The 16,755-nt window shown below is 41.2% G+C and overlaps 1 non-coding gene across 1 annotated transcript; it reads left to right on the top strand.

Moving 5' to 3' along the window:
* Nucleotides 1–6,834: 6,834 nt before the first annotated feature.
* Nucleotides 6,835–6,908, top strand: TRNAT-AGU (transfer RNA threonine (anticodon AGU)). Its single transcript has one exon. It is a non-coding gene; the product is annotated as a tRNA-Thr (tRNA).
* Nucleotides 6,909–16,755: the final 9,847 nt, after the last annotated feature.

Below are 16,755 nucleotides of genomic sequence, written 5' to 3'. Positions count from 1 at the left end.
TTTGGCATAGCTCCAGCTTCCAACTCCAACTTACCTAGAGCTGGAGCTGTGCCAAACGGTACAGATTCTCTATTTTCTGAAGCGGAGTTAGCAGAGCTGCTCCACAAATTTGTACTATGGGGGTGGAGCTGGGTTTTGCTGCTCCACAGCTCCACTCCACCCCAAAAGATCCACTACCCTTTAATTTTTTAAGGATATTTACACCAAAATGCCATTGAACTACCCCTATCTACCCCATCTCCCGTTCTCTCTCCTCCCAATCTTTCTCCCTTCACACTGGCGTTCGGCATTGGCGTCGGCGTCGGCAGCGGCGGGCAGCGGGCATCGGTGGCAGCGGGCGGCGGCGGCGACAGCAGGTGCGCGGGCGGCGGCGGGTCGGCGGCGCGTGGGCAGGACAGCGCACGGGCGCACAGGTGGCGAGAGACGGGACGGCGAGCGGATGGCGACTGACGGGGACGACGCGCGGGCGGCGAAAGGGCGGAGCTCGCTCGTCCGCCACCGCGGCGACACAAGGGCGGCGACTGGCGAGGATGGCGCACGGGCGAGGACAGGGCGGCAGCGCGTGGGAGATGCAAGGGCGGGGATAGGGCCGCCGACGGCGGGTGGCGGAGCGTGGCCGGCAAAGGGCGGCGCATGGCCGGGGAAGGGCGGCGCGTGCAGGGAGGGATTGGGGATTTTTATTTTTTTAAGGCAATTTCAGATCTGGAGCTAAAAAGTCAGCCAAACACTTTTTCAATGGGTATCTACTCCCACAGGAGCCAGCTCTCACTGGAGTTGGAGTGGGAGTTTAGAGTTAGGAGTTGGAGTTTGGAGCCCTACTAAACGGGGCCTAAAGGTGGGATGATTTAACCCGGTGTCCTCAAATAATATTCATGAGTCGTTATTAGTACTTGATTTTTTTAAGTTAAACTTTTTAGGTTTAATCAAGTTTATAAAAAAAATTAATAACATCTACACCACCAAAATAATTTCATTACATGTAGCATTACATGAATTTTGATAATACGTTTGATTTATGTTTGAAATGTTGTTATATTTTTTCGCGAACTTAAACATGTTTAACTTAAAAAATTAAAAGATCTGTAATGTAAAATGGAGGGAGTAGGAATTTAGTGTAAATGAGAGATTTACCGTAGTTGTGATGTACTCGTACTATATAAAATGACACGCATATGTATACATATTGTAGGCTAGCTTATAGATAGGTATTTTTATGTATATATAATTCAGTGACCAAATAACTGAATGATTTTAATATATTCACGGATACAAACAAACTATTATAAAATCAAATAATATTTAAACAAATAAATTTTATGAAAATTATATTAATCATTTAGCAGCTGTAGAAGCATGTTGAAGAAAATGACAAGGAAGAGACGTCCTTCAATTTTTTGAAGAAGAAATTATGAGCATGTTACAATTTAAATAATGTACATTAAAATTAAAATCACACACCCCTTACCAATACACTGTCAAAGTACTAAGTACATCTTAAAACAAATAACATGCCCCACAAAACTACTTAATCCATTCACACGTAGGATATTAACGGATTAACTAAACTAATCTTGAACTCGGGTCTACTGCTTCCGTGGCTTTCGATGCTGCCAAGTAGCTAGGCTGCAGATACTTAGCGCCTAAGCTAGCAAACCAACTCGCAGTAGTCCAGCAGCCGGCCGCGCTGGTCGATATTTTGCGTCGGATCATACAAAAAAGTAGAACCAAAAAAAAAAAAGATAACGCGATCCAAGCGAACTTTTTGATGGCGACGTTGCGAGCTCGCTAGCGATCATCGAGCTAAATATATAGCACGGGGGCAGCGGCTTTACGATTCATTGCGAACCTCTACCTTTTGTTCGCCAGAATCATATGCAAATGTACCTTAATTATCTATATTATATTAAATATCATACAAACATTACATATTATTTACAATTTTATTATATTTTTAGAACTTAATATTCAAACAATGTCAAGTCATTATCTCCGTATCATTTTCATATTAATTAAACATATACATCTATCATTTATATAATATATAACATGCGTTTATTGATCTATATATTTCACAGCAAAGCGCGAGATATCAATTACGACTTTCTTCGTCTTATAATATAAAAGATTTAGATTGAATATGTGTGACATATTATAATGCTATGAATTTAAACAATTATTTTATCTAGCTTTATAATATTAGGATGTATTGCGCATATATACGATCTGCGAGCTCGATCGAAAGGTTGCGATTTAATTAGATTAATTAGTCTCGTTTAATTAATTGTTCCTACGTGAGTACGTGCGCCGCCACAGGGGAGCATATGCATGCACTGGTTCGGTTTGGGTTCGTGAGATCACTTGCTTAAAATTTAGTTTCGCCTTTGCTTTGGGGCAAAGGAACGAACAGATGCGAAAGAGACGAGCCTTGCGGCCACTTTGCATAGAGGACCCTCACGTTCAGGCAAATCCTTGTGGGGCCCTTATACTGCCATATCTCAAAACGTTTTTATTTTGGTCTTTTTTAGATCATCCGACTGCCATGTCGACCTTGATATGGCGTGTGTTGTCATGGTATTCGCTTTAGGGAACCTTCATGGCATGCATAGTCTTTCAGTATCAAGCCTGCTATTTTTCAGCGTAGTGGTGTTCCTCTTTTTATTAAAATACATATTTTATCTCGACTTTTATTAGCATATTTTTCAAGCTGCTTATGAAAACTTTCTATATATACATTACTTTAAATATTAAAACTTAATTTGTTGTACGTTAATGACTTTTTTATGTATCCTAGCTAGGGGAAAAAACACCACCGTAGAGTCACTCTTGGAAATGGAGTATGGCTGTGTTTGCAACCCCTTGTTCCCAGCCCCTATCTCTCGTTTTCTGTGTATACGCTTTTCAAACTGTTAAACGGTATATTTTTTTGCAAAAATTTTATATACGAAAGTTGCTTAAAAAATCAAATTAATCTATTTTTGAAAAAAGAATAGCTAATACTTAATTAATTATACGCTAATAGACCGTTCCGTTTTCCGTGCGGAGAGAATAAGTTCTCATCAAGCTCAAGCGAACACAGCCTATATTGTGTTTCTGCTACGAAACTTCCGATTATGCGTGCAAAAGCAAGAAAACAGCAACTTGGTAGCATATGATTTTCTGTGGTTTATATTTTCCCATAATAGGATTTCATATGTAAAATACATGTGGATTAATCTATCCCAGAACTAGAAGAGCCTTTGGACAAAAAAGAAAACACTCCTTTCAATTTTTTTTTCACATCTCTATGTGCAAAGAAAATCAAACCCTCACATCACGAGACAATTTTAGTCATGAAAGTAAAAAAGAAAACAATGATTCTCATTAAACAGGAAAGTCGTAGTATTGACCATTAGCAGGTGGTAAGTAAGGGACATTAAAGAATAAAACTTCTTATTTCATGGATCGAGAGTAGATAAGAAGGTAGGATTTGATATACTTTTTAAGACAGAGTTTAAACTTTATTACTTTGGGACGAAGACAGCACTCTCTTCGTTTCATATCATAAGTTGTTTAACATTTTTATTAGTCAAAATTCTTTAGTTTTGATCAAATTTATTAAAAATGTCAGCAATTTCTCCAACACCAAATTAGTTTCATTAAATTTAATATTAAATATATATTTTGATAATATGTTTTTAATTAAAAATATTAGTATATTTTTCTACAAGCTTGATCAAATTTAAAGAAGTTTGAGTAAGAAAAAAATCAAATGACTTATAATACGAAACGGAGGGAATATATGATTTGGGGTCTGTTTTTTTCTTCTTACAAGTGGCAGAGTGCTGTCCATAAACCATAATATTGGCAAGCAGCCGGGTTTGTCCTGTAAAGTGCATGGAAAAGGCAGATTCAAAGGAGCAAGATTAAAGACGGGAGAAAAATAGCTTCTTTCTTCTTTTGGTTTTCTGTGATGGAAGGGCAGTTCGCAAGGTCAGAATTCCACCTAGTTGACCCTTTTGACGCATCCCCTTTCCGGTTCTTTACGATATTACTCCTAAGTGCCTTAGTCCTGATTGTCTATTATATGCACTAAGCAAATTAAAGCACTTAACCAAACGGCCGGCATACGTAGTTAAGGTTTTCAGTAGCATGCATGCATACACTTGCATGGGCGTCAAAGCATAGTTTAGTATTGCACTCACTCACTGATCCCTTCTGCTGAGAGGGTGAGGGTGAGGGTGAGGGAGAGAGGTCACTATATATAATTATATATATATCAACATTTTTTTATGGAAAGAGAGCTTTATTGATTGGGAGTAAGTAACAGGATTAATATTACATTCTTGATGCATTATGTGCTTAACACATGATGGAGCATGATCATGCGCGCTAAACTGCGCAATGAATCATCCGCTTATTAGCAAACTGAGGATTGAACATTGATATATGTAGTTTCTCTGTTTATAGATCCGTTGTCTAAAATTTTCTTACTCTGGTCATTAATTAGCGTAGAAAAGTTATGTATTTAGACTAGAAAGAGTAGTACACATCTAAACTTGTCCAGAGGACATTCTAAATTTGCATAAAATTAAATATGTGTTGGTTTACTTAATTTGTTTAATACATCTCTCGGCTTATACCTATACTGTGTTTTTAAGATTGTCTATATCGACGGGGGATACCCCTAGTTCGGATAAATAAGGTATTGGGGTACGTTGGTACGAGGATCTACACGATACGACATCAAGCAAACAAGGAGACAAAGATTATACTGGTTCAGACCCCTCGTAAGATAATAGGTCTAATCCAGTTTATATGAGATTGATATGGAAAACCACATAATACAATGAGAACAGATGAACCCGGCGTTACCGGCTAGATCCTTGTCGAGATGATTCGACGAGATCCCCGGCGAGTAGTTTCACGTCCTCCGGCTCGTAGACTTTGGCGGGTGTGTTGGCGCTATGATTCAATGATCTGAACCCCTCAGGGGGTGTTGCCTTTTACACCATGAGTCACCTTAGTCTCCAAGTAGAACCCGGAGACAATGAACCTTGCACGATATAGAATAAACCCAATCCTCTCCGAGTAGGACTCTGATAACCACTTGCCCGTGAGGATATTTTCCATAATGTCTTGTAGATTTCCTTATGCATATGGAAACACATCGTATATATGAAGGTATATCATATCCAAATATTCCGTAAGTCATAGGTTAGAAGGTATGCCTTACTTGTAACCATGATACTCTATAATATGCATTTTATTTTCACATTGGCACTTTGTTTTTATAAAAGGCATTATAATACTCGGCTTTTAACAAAGCCAAAAGGACAAAATAATATACATTGTTCTTTTTTTAAGTTACAGCAAGTTGATAGATAAGAAATACCTATACATTGTTCTTTTTTTAAGGAGTATCAATCATTTGATGAACTTATGATACCTATATTAGAGCAATAGGCTCTGATTGGTTGAGTTACGTACGGCCGATAACCATCGAAATATTAATTAACGAAGCAATAAAAATAAATTGCATGTAAACTTTCATATCTATATATTGTTAATTTGTTTCTATAAGCCCATGCTAGAATATATAGAGAGACTACAACGAAAAAATAAAGCCTTAAGCAAACTTTAGTTTAAGTCAAATTTTGTACAGGGCTAATAAGCCAACAAGCGGGTGATGAGAGGCTAAAATGCCTCTTTGTTTGAGTTTAGGTTTATTGGTTTGGTTTTTAAGCTAATGTTTTCGCTTATATGTTTTATAAGCCGATGGCACTACGGCAGCTTTTTTTTCTTATATATTTTATAAGCTGGTGGATTTAAAGTTGTGGTTTAATGGTGGAGTCAAGTCTCCATCCCACATAAGAAAAAAAACAAAAAAAAACGAAGAATGTTTGTTTTGGCTTAGACTTTTCGGCTCGTAAATTGGTTTATAAATTTTAAAAAGGGCCTAAAGCATTAAGTTTAATGGTGAAGTTATACCCTCAATTGAAATAAGCTAAAAAGCTAGTTTCTCCAACCTAACTTTTGGCTTAACATGTGATAGTGGCTTTTGGTTTTAGAAAAGCTAGCCAAACAAAAAGGCTACTCGTTTGTTTAGGTTTAAACTTTTTAGCTTATAAACTGGCTAATAAGCCTGAACAGTTACAGCTTTATTGATCAACTTATTTAGTTTAATGATTTATTTGCATGAAAGTTCCTAACCACGGGCCTATATAGCAGAAGGATCTAATTCTCTAACTTTCCACTTGGGGCTATAATTCTTCGACCAGCATGCATGAATTGGCACTAGACCGGAATTTTTCTTTGAACAAGAATTTGACACTTGGCTAGTGCATCTTCATCACCTTACTTCTTTTTTTTTTCTCTTGTCTTTTACATTTCTTTAGGTTCTAAAATGCTAGAGAGAGAAAAAAAAAAAGAAACGGAATCTATATCTCCACGGAGCATTAGCCCCAAAGAAAGGAATCAAGGAACCATTTCTGAGGGGCCCACAGGGTATAAAGAGAAGAATAAAAACTGTGAATTATAAGTATAACCCAAATACTACTTCTGAACTGCACGGTTGCCCATGTATATGCTAATTCCTGAGTATATCCTTTCCTTTGCTTGGTTCATGAATCATGATGCAAAAAACAATATTGAGGACAAAGGATTTACTTAACGAAGAAGCACCTACAATTTCAAATTTACAATAATGGGATTTCGAATTTTGAAATTTTAGGTGCTTCTTCATTAATTAAATTTTGATATCACCTAGGGAGATTTTTTTGAGAGGCACTGTTTTGGCTCTGGTTAAATAGAATTACTTACTACAAAAAGTTGTTACTGAAAAAATAAGGAACAACAGCTTTCGTAGCTCAGTTGGTTAGAGCACCCGTTTAGTAAGCGGGAGGTCTTGAGTTCGACTCTCAACGAAAGCAATTCATTTCAAATCATATTTTTATTTTCTGGAGAATAAATTTATTTGCTGGAGAATAAAATCATTCGTAACTTTTTTTTTGTTGTTGTCGAATAAAATCATTCATGATTTTTTTCCCATGACTATCAAGATGAAATCATTCATATTTTTTTTTCTTGAAGATGAATCTTCTTTGCTGGAAGAAAACAATAATTTTTAAATTTTTGCTGAAGACGGACTCATTCATAATTCTTAAAATCATTTTTTCATTTTTGCTGAAAAATTTCCATTTCATGAATATGAATATTCTTTGATGGAAGCAAACATATTATTGTTGTTGTTGTTGTTGTTTAAGATTAAATCGTTCATATTTTTTCTGAAGATGAAATCATTCATTTTTTTTTTCATGAAGAGGGATCTTCTTTCCTGGGAACAAACATTTCTTTTTATTTCCGAGGATGAAATCGTTCATACTTTTTTTTTTCAGGACAAATCTTCTTAACACATGTTTATCGAAAGCATGAACGAAAATATTTCGTCGTCTTATGATATACTCTATCTCAATTTGTAAATATAAGCATTTCTAAATTGCTTAGCAAATATTACGGATAAAGAGAAATATTTGTTAAAGAAATAAGGATAACGGGAAATATTTCCTTTTACTAAGTTATCACATTGGTTAATTTTTAAATTGGTTGTATTCTCTTCTCAGCACCTAATTGTCTGGTTGAATCCCATTCATTGGAATAAGTGTTCCCCAAAAATATATATTGTATACAAAATTTGAATATTATAAATGTTTGTATTTGGTAGCAGGATTATCCAACTAAAAGATACTCCTAACACCTTTTCTATTAAAGGCTACGTTCATTTCAGCCATTTGGCTTATTAAGCCTTGTCTTTTCGGAAAATATATCAGTGTATGATTAATTAGGTGCTAACTATTATAAACTTAAAAAATATATTTATTTAAATTTAAGTAAAGTCTTTTTTAAAAATATACCTTTTAGTGGTTTGGAATAAACATACATTATATAATAATTCGCTACTACATCCGTCCTAAAATATACTAAATTTCTAGGTGGATAAGGGTATATTTACATACGTAGGGCCTGTTTGGTTTGGTTCCAATTTATTACCCTACCAAAATTTTGGTAACTTCAATAGTAGCAAGCGTATGTTTGGTTTGCTATCAAATTCTACCCACAATCGTTCAAATTGAATACTAATCAATTTGGTAGTGTCAAAATTTACCAATGTTTTGGCACTAACCAGATTTTTGTAGGATAAAAATTGGCTCCAAACAAACAAGCCCGTAGACAAAAGTTACTACTATATTTTGTGACGGAAGTAGCAGGCTAGCAGCTAGTATAACTGTTTAAAACTGTGTCTGAATGTCTTGTAACTACAGAGTGAGTGGCAATAACAAGAAGTTAGCAACAGTACTAGAACGACAAAAACAGGGTCCAGGTGATCGATACACCAGCAAAATCTCAACCAGCTGCCGTGGAACTTTTGCATTATGCAATGATGGAATGCCGGAAAGTCGGGGGGAATACCCGGGCGCTCATCGGAGCCAGATCTGCAGGCACCAATGCGCGCAATACCATCATTCATCGACAGACGCACAAATGAGCCGATCTCGATTTCTCGGGAACAATTTGCAGGAGATATTGGATCCTGCACTGGCAGAATGTAAGGACCTGAAATGCTGGTAAGTGTGTGATTCCCTGAAAATGCTGAAAGTGTGCGACTCCGAGCACAGTGATGATTGCGAGCGCGACACAAAGTATGTGCACCCACAATCACTGAAAATTCGATGGTGTGACAGCCTCGTGTCTCGTTGAGCTGAAAATGTACTGGTAGAATTGAGCAGACTACTAGTACCACTTGCCCAAGCACATTCTTGATTATCTGTGTCAAAAATTGTTGGCAACATCTTGATGAATGATGAGAGTCTCAAGAAACAAAAGATCATGCAGGGCTGAGAATCAATCATTACAAGTTTGCAACCAACTCGGTACTACTACTTCTAGAAGCATTATGAATCTCCTCTGCGGCTCTGCATATTTCGGGGCTGTCTGGTTCTCTCCTTACCAAGTCATTGGTAGTACCAAATTCTTGACATGTTTAGTACTATTAATTTTTTAGTAGGGTAGAGATTTATTATACATGTTTGGATAACTACCAATATGATGCTAAATATTGATCATATAGAGAAGAAGGTTATAGATTAGTAACAAATTGATCATTGGCATTACCAACAATTTGGCTTCAATACAAACCCACACTATTAGGGCTTGTTTGGTTTAGTACACTACCAATATGTTGATAGTGCCAAACTCTAGGCAAGTTTTGGCACTACCAATATTTTGGTAGGGTAGAATTGTAAATAAGTGTATTTAGATTTATGCCAATTGAGAGCCAAATTTTAAATTGTGGTGAAGAATATTCTAGAATTGTGCCAAATTGAGTATTGGCATTACCAAAGATTTGGCTTCAAACCAAATCATCACATTTACTATTTAAACCACCAAAAATTTGGTATGGCAATATTTTGGTATCAAACCAAAACGCCCCTTACTATTCAAGGTACCAATAAATTGGTAGGGCATATTTTGGCATCAATCCGAAATGGCCCTTCTTGCCCCAGAAGTTTGCTGATGGGAACAGGCGATCATGTTCTCAGCTTCGTCAGAACTACAAGGTGCAGAATGCGTGGACAAACACTAGGAACTACCCTATATGAATTCATACCAAATCATATACTCCAGAAGTATCATAGTAGTAGCTATGGGTGTGTTTAGTTCACGCTAAAATTAAAAGTTTGGTTGAAACTGGAACGATGTGACGGAAAAATTGGAAGTTTATGTGTGTAGAAAAGTTTTGATGTGATGGAAAAATTGGAAGTTTTGTGTGAGTGCATATACTCATGGACCTAGGGAAAACAGAACAGTATGGACACTAAAATACAACTCTGCAATAGCTCTGAAGCTACCATCCTACCAAGTGTGTTTAGTTCACGCTAAAATTGGAAGTTTGATTAAAATTGGAACGATGTGACGGAAAAGTTAGAAGTTTGTATGTGTAAGAAAAGTTTTAATGTAATAGAAAAGTTTGAAGTTTGAAGAAAAATTTTGGAACTAAACTCGGCCCAAGCCAATTTGAGTATGCACTGATACAAACATGCAATGATCCAATAAAACTTAGCTTTATGAATGTAGTAGTTGATGAAAATGAATATAGGCGGTGTTTAGATCTAGGGTGTAAAGTTTTGGCGTGTCACATCGAATATACGGATACACATTTGAAGTATTAAACGTAGTCTAATAACAAGACAAATTATATAGTCCGCCTATAAACCGCGAGACGAATTTATTAAGCTTAATTAATCCGTCATTAGCAAATATTTACTGTAGCACCACATTGTCAAATCATGGTGCAATTAGGCTTAAAAGATTCGTCTCGTAATTTACACGTAAACTGTATATTAGTTATTTTTCTTTTATATTTAATACTCCATACATGTGTCCAAACATTTGATGTGATAGAGTGTAAAATTTTGCCGGGATCTAAAGAGGCCCATAGAGTAGAAAATTTGGGACTCAAAAAAATGTCTCATTAATAAGGGTGTGTTTAGTTCACGTTAAAATTAGAAATTTAGTTGAAATTAGAATGATGTGATAGAAAAATTAAAAGTTTATGTGTAGAAAAATTTTGATGTGATGAAAAAGTTGGAAGTTTGAAAAAAAAAAGTTTGGAACTAAACCCGGCCTAAACCCAACTGGCCAACTGTGCTGAACTGACAGCCATTTAAAGTTCAAATGTCAACTGACTACTAATCATCGCCAACTAATAAATTTGACATTTTGATTTTTTTTTTTCAAACTTATATAACTTTAACCAAATTAGTTTGATTAAATCTAACATATTGAATATATCTGTATAATATGTTTATTTGTGTTATAAATGTTGCTATGTTTTTACAAACTTAATCAAACTAAATGTTTTTTGTGAACGTGCAAAAACTTTGCACATCACTAAAACTTAAAGAATTTTAAGTTAGAAAAAAAAAACAACGTCATATAGAGTAATATGTAACGGAAGGAGTACTAAACAAGTGCTCAGCCCTGAACTTACATCTTCCATAGTGATCAAGAAAGGGATGCATAGCATCAACTTCAGGCATTCAATGCACCAATGGATAATGTTTTTTCTTACTACACAAACATCGAGTGATGAGCAATGAATGATTAGAGAAATGAGCAAAAGATCTCATATGCATGATGCATCACAAACTGACATTTAGCAGGATACGCAGAGGAACAACGCTAGAACATAACCACATCAACTTATTCCATCCACAATATCACACGAAAATGGAAAGAATTAATTAGCATATGCTAGAAGTTTAGCATAATTGCATAAACCTTTTGATGCAGTTCAAGCTTAGCATGGAGAACCCAATATATAGACTTAAAACTACTCGAGCCACAACAGCAGTCAAGCGCTGCTCGCAAACTTACACGAGAAGAGTCAGGGGCATAAAAATCTCTCCGTAAAACCAAAACTCGAAGAAGGAACAAAAATAATACTAGCAAAATGGTTCAAAATTCAGAGGACTTTGCTCAAAGATATCCTCCACCCAACAATATATAAACTACTGAAAAGGAAAATTAACTGAAAACATCACCAATGACCCGGAGAGCGGTGGCAAGCAAAGAACCTTTTAGATCCGTACAATACTCCGCCGCCTCCGGCCGTACCTATACGCCTTGTATATACGGTACGAACGCACACACGCACGTAGCCTTCTTCTCGATCTCCCTTCGCAGCCTCTCATCGTTGGTAGTAGACAGTAGTACAACTACAAGTAACGCCTGGCTCCATCCTGTCTGCCTTTGGTGGCGGCGGCGGCGGCGGCCGCACCCTCTTACACCTACATTGGCCGAGACTAGGCAATGACAGGGCTAGTCATTCGTGGGTGCGGCCGCCGGGTTCGCCATTGGAGAGGCCGGAGGCAATGGAAGGAGGAGCAGGGAGGGAGACGACTAGAAGAAGAGGCCTTTCCGGAGGCAATGCTGATCAGTGTGGAACACTGTACATGGGTACGTTGTTTGTAGACTTAGTGTATAGACCCATATGCCATTTATATACAAGAAGGGGAGAAGCAAATCCATGGACCAGGTCTAGAGAGAGGATGGGCCTAGTGGGCATGGTTCCGCCAGTGATGGGCCCACACGGAGATAGAGCGTGTGGGTCCTTGGTAGGTTGAATGGGGAGATGGGCTATGGGCCTATGGAGGCCTCTTTCAGTTTTCTGTTGGTGGGGCCCAACACAGGACATTCCTCCCTGTCTTTCGTTTTCATCGCTTTAACCCCAAACCTCCCAAATGTACACCCCACAACGCTCCTCACCTCTTACCGTCCCTTTCCTTCCACCTCTACTGTATGTGGCGTCGAGGAGGAAACAACAGTGCTAGTATGCTACTACTGTTTTATATGGCTAATTCACTTGTCCTAAAATATAAGAGATTTTAGATGAATGTAACACAATGTACAAATTCGTAGTACAACCTAGTTGTGTTAAATTCATTTAAAATCCTCTATATTTTGAGATAGAGGAAAAACTTTTCCTTAGTAATATGCATGTTTTTTAGGTAGGAAGGATATCAAATGTGGTGTTTTTTTTAATGAAGATGAATATAAAATTAGGACATATAAAAACAAGAAAGTCATTATTGTAAAATTAGGTTAGTTTTAGTTATTACAAACTTAAAAATAATTGATTTAATATTTTCAAAGCAACTTTTATATAGAAAGTTTATGTACGAAATACGGATAAAATCTGTATGTTAATCAGAGAAGAAAATTGTGTTTATCATATCACGAGATGTCGGCAAGTTTACGATTGCCATGCTTAGGTCTGAAGAACCTACCCAAAAATTGTCCTACCATTTTTAGTGTGTAGAAATGATCCTTTTTCTATTACTATGAAATTCTTATGTAATGGATCGGTCCATTTGGGACCCTATGCATTTGGAATTGAAATTTGTACTGGTTGGCATTTGTGGACGGAGGGAGTACGAGTAACTCGTACCGTCGGCCCTATGCCCGGAGCAATATGACTGCCGCTCAGTGGTGACGCGACGAGCGCCGTGCAGCCGGTGCAGGCAGCAGGCTATCATCTGGTCCCAGCCGCGTCACCGATTCAATCCACCTGAAGAATTCCTCCAGCTAGCGGAGCGGTCCAGCCCAATCTCACGCGAAGCCATGCATACGCAAGCAGCTCTCGGGCAGAGCGCGCGGCGCCCTCGTCCGTCCTAGAGCTGCCCGACGAGGCCGATGGCTTCAGGCTCGCCAAAGCCGCGCTCGCTATCGCTGCCTTTGCACGGAGTAGTGTCTAATCTGACCCCGCGCCCGCCAATTGCAGTACACGACGTAGGGACTGACGGACTGTGGCCTGTACTACTCCAGAGTGTAGTAGAGTCTGTAGAGCATGTAATACCTGGACTGGAGTAGTGGAGTCGTGTCTCGATCGGCGCATGGAGGGACGGTCCGTCGACGTACGTGTGGACCATGGAGGAGGAGACGCCGCCTGCGACGCTGAGCTGAGCCGTGTCGTGTGGGCGTGTGGCAATGTGCCACGCCCACGCGCAGGAGCGTGGACCTCGCGAATTAACGGCGCTCGTGGCCTCGTGCTTTGCTCGCCCCGCGCTGCGCGCACCCATGGCTCGGCTGGCTCCTGGCGACATCGTGGGATGCTGGAAACGTGCCCAGAGGCCTCGTCGTTTGTACCTGCCTACACACACGTTTGCTAGTACAATGCAAGGATCCAAGAGTATACGGCGGCAATGTAACGTAAATTCCTCAAAGGATTTCTACTGTACCAACCACGTTTTGTGGGCTTAAACATGTACTGTACATGTAACAGAGAGATGCACGCTGTCACACTTCCTCAACTGGCTCGATGTCACACCCTTCAATTCTCCTTTTTTTTTTTCAGAGGTACTCCTGACATTAGTGAAGCATCATCTAGTCTAGCAGTAACAAGGTTAACGAAAGGAAAAGGTCAACTTTAACCGACTCCCTTAATAGTATGCTGAATTTAATTCGTACCTCTCAACCAGAAAACCGGATAGAACTACTCCCCAAACTATTAAAATCAGTGCAATTTGACTCTCTCAGTGGTTTTGAATGGCGGTTTTACTGGCATGACACTGTTGACCTGATATTCATCCCAGGTGGTGTTTATGTGGTATTAGAGCATCTCCAACAGCATTGATAAGTGACTCTCCAAGTTAAATTTTAGCCAACACAGGAAAAAAACTCCCTCCAACAGCCTAGCTACTTGGATTGCCAAGCCATATGGCTGGCCAAACGAGCTTCTCAACTGGCCAAATTTGGCCAGCCTCCTCTCAGTTGCCAAACGGTGGGCCCCACTGTGGGTCCCACCTAACTCTTTCTTTGCTTCCCTCTTCTCTTAGCCGGCGGCCAGCTCTCATGCCCTCTGCCGACGGCGCCAATGGCTAGCTCCCACGGAGGTTGAGATGGCCGGCAAGTGGCGCAAGGTGGTCGGCGGCGGCACCAACGGTGGAGGAAGGCATGCAATGGGGCGGCGGAGGGGGACGTGGCGACCATGAGTGAGAGAGGGCACAGAGACGACGAACTTGGAGGGACGTGGCATCGAGGGAGGGGGATGGGGCGCGATGCACGACCGTCGAAGAGGACGAGGCCGCCAACGCCGTTCGTCGTCGGGGACGCCTCACGCATGCACGGATCCACCATTGTCGACTGCCGCCGAGGAGGGCCTCCCGCGCCATGCACTCGCCGCTGCCTCAAATGCGCGAGGGCACGCCGTCACCGTCGCCGCTCGGGTGCTGCCACCGCCGCCGTCTCTACTCGGGTGCTGCCGCCGCCGCCACCGTCATCACTCGGCTTCTTCCCCGCCGGCGATTTCCGCCGCTACCTCCACCTCCGTCAGATCCGCTCGCCCGCCCGCTGACGGCACGAGGGAATCGACGAGGAACGGTGGCGTCGTCGAGGTTGTCATGGCAAGCCGCCGCCGTCGCCATCCCGGCGAGCGCCGCCTCCCGCCTCCCCGCACTGCCTCCCGTCTCCCGCGCCGCCGCGCCGCCTTCCGCCTCCCCGCGTCCACCGCACGCCATGCATCGGCCGCCGTCGTCATCAGCGTGGTTGACGGGAAGGAAGGAAAGGGGAAAAGAAGGAAAGGAAAGGAAGAAGGTGGGGGGTGGGGGGGGGGGAGAGAGAGAGAAAGAAGAGGGGTAGAGGCTTACATGTGGGTCTGTTTTTATTTTGGAGAGGATTAACAGGGAGTCTGTTGGAGTGAGTATCTAGTTTGACTAGCTAAATCAGATGGAGAGTTGTCCATATAGGTGTTTGGAGAGTCCGATTTAGAGAAGCTGCTAGAGATGCTCTTAGAATTACAAAAATATAAGTGGGACCTATTTGTCATCACACGCAAAAATATATTGTAGGACCCACTGACATGTGGGGCCCACATGTCATCCCCTCTCCATGACCCTTCTTCCCGTCTCCCCTTATCCTCATCCGGCAGTGCCCTCCCCATTTTCTCTCCTGGCGGCAGTGCGGAGGTTGGGCACGGAGATCCGGAGGTAGTGCGGAGGCTAGGCAAGCAGACCTGGCGAGGCGGCGGTGGCGGCAACAGTGGTGGTGTGGAGGAAGCTCACCGCCCCCTTCTCTCTCCTGGCGGCCATGGACGGCGAGAAGGAGCACGGCGCAACATGGCGCTGCCATCTCCCTCGCTCGTCGGCCTCCTCTTTCTCCCAGCGGCCATGGACGATGAGGAGGAGAACAGTGCGTGCGCGGCACTACCGTCTCCCTCGATGTCATCTCCCTCGCTCGCCGATCCCCTCTCCCTCCCGGTGGCCATGAACAGCAAGGAGGAGCACAACGCGGCATGGCGCTACCGTCTCCCTCAATGCTATCTCCCTTGCTCGCAGGCGTGGGACATCGTCAACGCTACCGGGGATAGAGACGGAGCCAGAGGTGGGGAAGGGCAACAGAAGGGGCACGAAGGAGAGGTGAGGGAATGACTTCGTCGGGAGGACCACAACCACCAGTGAGGAGGCGGTGGCGGAGAGTGAGAGGAATTGCGCTGCTTGTTTCGCGAGCTCCTTCCCCACACGTGCATTCCCGCGCGAGATCCTCCCCCACGTGCTGGGATAAGGGAGAGACAGGGAGGAGGAAGGGCTGGAGAGAGAGGATGACAAGTGGGCCCCACAATATATTTTTGTGTGAATGACAGATGGTTCCACATATATTTTTTAAATTCTATTGCTACATAAGCCATGCGGGACGAAGACTAGGTCAACACCGCTACGTTAACGTCATGTCAGTAAAACCTCTGAGGGAGTTAAATGTTCTGGTTTCAATAGTTCGGGGAGTCATCCTATCCGGATTTCTGGTTGAGGGGTACAATACTTAGGCTGTGTTCGGCACACCCTTTTCCCAACCCCTCTCCCTCATTTTTCGCGTGCACGCTTTTCAAACTGCTAAACGGTATGTTTTTTTAAAAAGTTTCTATACGAAAGTTGCTTTAAAAAATCAAATAAATCCATTTTTGAAAAAAAAGCTAATATTTAATTAATCACGCGCTAATGATCTGCTCCGTTTTCTGTGTGGAGGGAATGAGTTGCCATCCGTTTGATGCTAACACAGCCTTAAGGGAGTCCAAATAGACTTTTTTCTTAACGAAAAATGGCTTAGCTCCTCGTCGTCTCTCTCTCTCCTGCCTAGCTCTGGCCCAATAACGATACTGGGCTTCCTTTCTCTAATCAACGATATCACCGCAAAAAAAGGAAAATCTAATCAGTGATAAACACACAC

Source organism: Oryza glaberrima, chromosome 3 (genome assembly GCF_000147395.1).
Source record: "Oryza glaberrima chromosome 3, OglaRS2, whole genome shotgun sequence".
NCBI classification, from domain to species: Eukaryota; Viridiplantae; Streptophyta; class Magnoliopsida; order Poales; family Poaceae; genus Oryza; species Oryza glaberrima.
Note: the sequence above shows the minus strand (reverse complement) of the source record. Positions and strands in the feature narration are given on the sequence as shown.